This window comes from Anastrepha ludens, chromosome 4 (assembly GCF_028408465.1).
Source record: "Anastrepha ludens isolate Willacy chromosome 4, idAnaLude1.1, whole genome shotgun sequence".
NCBI classification, from domain to species: domain Eukaryota; kingdom Metazoa; phylum Arthropoda; class Insecta; order Diptera; family Tephritidae; genus Anastrepha; species Anastrepha ludens.
Window position 1 is genome coordinate 18,925,085 of NC_071500.1, and position 5,701 is coordinate 18,930,785.

Consider the following 5,701-nt stretch of genomic DNA (forward strand, 5'->3'; position numbering starts at 1 on the left):
TCTTTTGCCACTTCGTACTTTTACAACTATTTTTTTTGTTTATTGCTAATTTCTTACTTTATCACTTAGTTTTCATATCAGCGGTAATTCTTGATTTCATCGTGATTTGGCCTGCATTGCACAGTGTTTCGACTATAAGTAGGTAGATGGAGAAAAATTCAATTGAAAAAAAAAAAAAAAAAAAAACAGTTGGTAGAAAAAATCTGTTAAGCTTAGATAGAGGAAAATTTAAGTCGTCGATACCAAATTTCATATAGTTCACTCGCATAGAATGCAACATTCGAAGCACTAAACATCTAACCGTCATTCGGCTCTCAGCGAATTCGAAGGTATCAGCTTTTTTGCTATCGTAACAGGGATTATAACAGCAGTGCGTTTTCGATAGAGGTCCGAAAATACTACGATTGTGTTAGTGATATACAAAAAAATTAACACAGTCTGAACAACGACTAATTGGAAGAGCTTAAAAATTCGTGTGAAATGGGTAGGCACAATTCTGTTGATGAAATTTCTGTGACGTAAGTAAAAGTTGTTCTCACAATTTTGCTTCGGAGGGCCAACTAGAATACCAGTTCAGCGTTGATTTACTTGCTCCCTCTTTTAGCGAACGGTTTATCTCCCTACATTTGTGGAACAACATCAAGACGCACACCACAAATAGGAGGAGGAGCTCGGCCAAACACCCAAAAAGGGTGTACGCGCCAATTATACTATATATATATTAGGCCGGGTCGATTTGTGGGGAGGCAAAAAAATCGCCCATTGCTCTGTGAAAATCATATTCTAGGGATCAAAATAAGAAACTTTGCCGAAGGAACCATACCTCTAAAACGAATTCTGATGCCCCCCAATTTGGGTCGAACTTTTTAGTTTCTTTTCTATAACTCACTGAAATTAATTTTTTCATTTACATATGTTCTGACTAAATAAATTTCTTAAGAAAAAAAATAGATATTATTATAAATAAATAATAAATATTGTAACAAATAAATAAAAATAAAGAAAAAACATAGCCATTTAGCTGATTTTTTCATGTAAAGGCCAAAAATGGTGATATTTTGAAATTGGGGGCCATCAGAATTCAGAAGAAATTTAAATTCCCCTATGTAATTTTCGAAGTATCGGGTATTTTTTTTAGCTGCGTGCGAACTATCGATATCTAAAACTATGGTTTGACAGCTGAGATTGGCAAACTGTGTTGACATTTTTGTTCACTAAGGCTTAGAACGTCATTATCAATCATTTAACGCCAGAAAAATAAAATGCTTTCAAATTATGGAAGTTTTCCTTTAAAAAAAAAAAAAAAAAAAACATATGGAAAAAACCTCTACGCGAAGTTCTTAGAGCACTGGTGGCATTATCGTCCTTTATTACTTTCGAAATGGGGGGTGATAATGCCTCTAACAATACAAATACATATACGAATTAATTTACTGCAATTTTCAAGCCATCATTGACGCCATACCGCCAGATTTATTGGAAAAAAGTAGTCAAAAATTGAACTGATCGCATGCACCATAGCCAACTCATGCCAACTCGTAGGCCTGGCGTTCAATAAATGCCATGACATTGTCTGCCAGATTATAATAAAAAATACATTCCAACAATGTTTCTGTTTTTTATTATTATTTCATGTACTCACTTCGTATTTCTGATAGTGAAAAGCAGGAGCGGAAAAGCAAGATTAAGTTTGTTTATCTAACATTAGTCAATAAAAATAAAATTCAAAAGCCAGCATGGTGCGAAATTTTTCCCAACTCAATTTTAACGGTTATTCGATATGAGAGGAAAAGCAAAATGTTTTTCGTTTGGACATTTATTTACTAAATTTCGCTCCCAATCGTGAATGATCAGTTCATAAACAATTTTGCGCCAGCTATTGACGATCAGCTGTTTTTGTTTGCCAGATCGAATGTTGTGGTGAGTATAGGTTTAGGTGAGGTTAGTATAGAATTAGTTGAATTTAATACTGGCATATTTCCTACATTCCGCATATTTACAGGTACGACGCATAAGTAGCTCGTCAGTCAAGTGCGAGTATTAATTTGCTTATTATCTATTAAAATGCCTGAATATTGTAACTGATGACGTCGTCCAGTGCAGCCTACGTAAATTTAGATTTTTTATGTACTTCAAAACATACGTGTAAATATGCGATAAATAAATTAAGTTCAACCTTGCAACTGAATTAGTCAAAAGTAAAATTCCGATTAGTTTGAATGTACATATATTACTTAGCTATTGGACGATTTGTCGTATTTTCGTATTTTACAATTTATTTATTGATCAGTCAGAGGTAGCCATCATCAAAGAAGCAATTGACTGGCGTTTAGCTACTAAACATTTTAGTATACGCGAATGCTGTTTAAATAGTGACAATAGAGATATAAGTCAGAAGTCCGTTCTTCAATCATCGATAACACATAAAATGTTGGTCAATCATGCGCAGTTATCGATACTTCGCGCCTGAATACTTTGAATAGCTCTTGCGATGCATAGAAGCTTATCGTCTTATACCTATACCATTTTCGTAGCATTTTTTATAACATTTTTTTTTTTATAATATAAATATATAAAATGTTTTTATAATGTTTTATATATTTTTTATATATTTATATTCTGAAATTTTTATATATATATTTTTGAATTTTTAAAAATTATTTTATTTTTATATACTTTTTTATTTTTTATATATGTATATTTTTTAATTTCTTTTTTCTATATTTATATTTTTGCATATTTTTTAATAAATATTGTTTTTTATACGGTTTTTATATATTTTTATATTTCTTGTACATTTTTACATATTAGTGTTATTTTTTATAAACTTTAAATGCTTTTTGTAATTAAAATTTTTATTTATTATATTTTTTTTAAGTTTTTTATATGTTTATATGTAGTTTTTGTTTTTTTTTGTTTTTGTTTTCTGAAATTTTTTATATATTTTTTTTAATGTTTTATATATTTTTTTAATTTTTTTTCTTTTATATTTATTTATTATTTTTTTTTCTTTTATTTTATACTTTTTATATTTTTTTTATATGTTTTATATTTCCTTTATATGTTTTATATTTCTTTTATATTTTTATATAATATATATTGTTTAATTTTTTATATAGTACATATCTTATATAACACTTTCGTAGCTTTATTGTTTTATTTTTTAATGTGTTTTGTAATTAAATTTTGTTTTATTATTATTTATTATATTGTTTATTTGTTTTTTATATGTTTGTATATATTTTTTATTTTTTTATATTCTGAAATTTTTTATATATTTTGTTCATTTTTTATATATTATTATTTTTTAATTTTTTGTTATTGTTTTGTTTTATATTTATATTTTTTTATAAACATACATAAGGGTATTTATATACTTTTTATATTATTTTATAATTATATTATATTGTATAATTATATATCTTTTATATTTTTATATACATATATTGTTTTTATTTTTTGTACATATCTTATATAACGCTTTCGTTGCTTTATTGTTTTATTTTTTTAATGTTTTTTGAAATCAAAATTTTTATTCTTTTATATGTTGATAAAGTTTTTTATATTTTTATATATGTGTATGTTTTAGTGTTTTATATTCTGAATTGTTTTTATATATTTTACAATTTCTTATATATTATTTAAATTTTTTTGTTTTATATTTATAATTAGTATATTTTTATATATTTGTTAAAATTTTTTATATTGTTTTTTATAAAGGTTTTATATATTCTTACATTTCTTGTCCATTTTTACATATTATTTTTATTTTTTTATGTCCTTTTATATTTTTTATATGTTTTATATTTTTATATATTTTTTAGAATTTGTTTATTTTTTTTTTGTATAATTTTTAATATACATATAATATATATATATATTTTTGTATATATGGTATTATGTTTTATATTTTGTGCATATTTTTAAATTTTTTTATATTTTTTATATTTCTTGTATATTTTTATAGATATATGCGGTTTTATTTTAGATGCATATAAAAAATGTAAAATTTATTTAATATTTTTTTCTATATTTTTATATTTCTCGTACATTTCTACAAATTGGTTTTATTTTTTATAAATTTTTTAGATATTTTGGTAAATTTTATATATATTAAATAGTTTTTTTTGTATATTTCTAAAATATTTTTATATTTATTATATTTTTAGATATAGTGTTTATATTTTTTATATATTTTTTATATAATTTTGATATTTTTTTTATATTTTGTGTACTTTCTATATTGTGTTTGTATTTTTATAAATATATTGTTTTTATTTTTCATAAAAATAATACATATATATATTTTTTATTTTTTATATACCCTTTTTATACTTTTATGTATATTTTTTAATTTATTTAAAATTTTTTAATATATTTTTGAACTTTGTTATATTTTGTTATATTTTATTATTTATGCTTTGTATATTTTATTTATTTTTTTCATATTAATTTTATTATTGTTTTATATTTTTTGTTAATATTTGGTTTGAATTTTTTACTCTTTTTATAAATTTCTGTTTGTTTTTGAGTTCTGTTTACGCGCATAAATCCTCCAAGGCTACCTTTCTCCCTGCTGGCATCATCAAATCATTTAAAGATGGCTCAAGTCACTGTCGCGCAAAAGGCAATGTAAAGTGGAGTTGAGTAAGAATTGAAAAAATTACCCTAACTGAACGTCCAGTCAACCCTATAACATTTGCAATACAAATAAAGTTTGTGTTTAAATGAGCATGACATTATTTGCTACCGCTGACAGCACTCGTCCATGCAGCGGGCAGACGCACGTATGTGCCGGCATGCTGAAGCGCAGCCAACTTCATGCAAAATACAAACAAACCGCTGGCCTACCAAAAGTCAATCACCATTGCCATTGCCGTTCATGCCGGCGGTCAGTTAGTTTGTTCGACCGTTTTGTGGCGAGTAGAGTCGCGCGACGAAATGCCTCGCTTTGAAATACGCGGTACTGCTTGTTTATCTTTATTAATCACACTATACATACATATGTATACTATTGTTAACACATACCTACATACACGTATTTAGAGTAAATGTTAGTATTATTCATAAATTGTTTTCAACCACTTTTGTAGTGCTACTCGTCTCTTGCCTTTTTTGCAAAAGATACACTTGATTATAATTTTGCTATGACGATTAGTTACAAGTTAAAGATACACACACATGTATCGGTTCATACATACAAACAAGTGCAAAAACGTCTTAATGTTTGGTAGTGGGTGAGCAGTAATACTTACATATCTAATTACAAATGCACTGGTTTACCTGTGTGTGCGTGCATGATTCACTGGCTTAACGATGATTATCACTGATTGATAAGTAGTTGCTGTCTATTACCTATCCAGTGTAAATGTATTGAGTGCCGATCAGTGCTGCTTATGTTTATCTGAGCAAACAAAAAAAAAAAAAAAAGAAAGAACACTAGTAAAAAACGGAAAGAGTGCGCAGATAAGCTTTGCTAATCAATGTAAATGTTTACTGGATTAGTTTGATGAAGTGTTTGAAAGTTCTAGTCACAAGTGTGTGTTGCATGTAGTGCTGAGTTCGATGGAAATAAAAAGTTAAGATAAAGAAAAGTTGTTGTGCAATATTCTTAATGTTTGTGCAAAAGGAGGAAGAGAAATTATTTGGAGTAAAGAAAAATTATTTGGAATAAATGCGATATTTTATTGTATTAATGAAA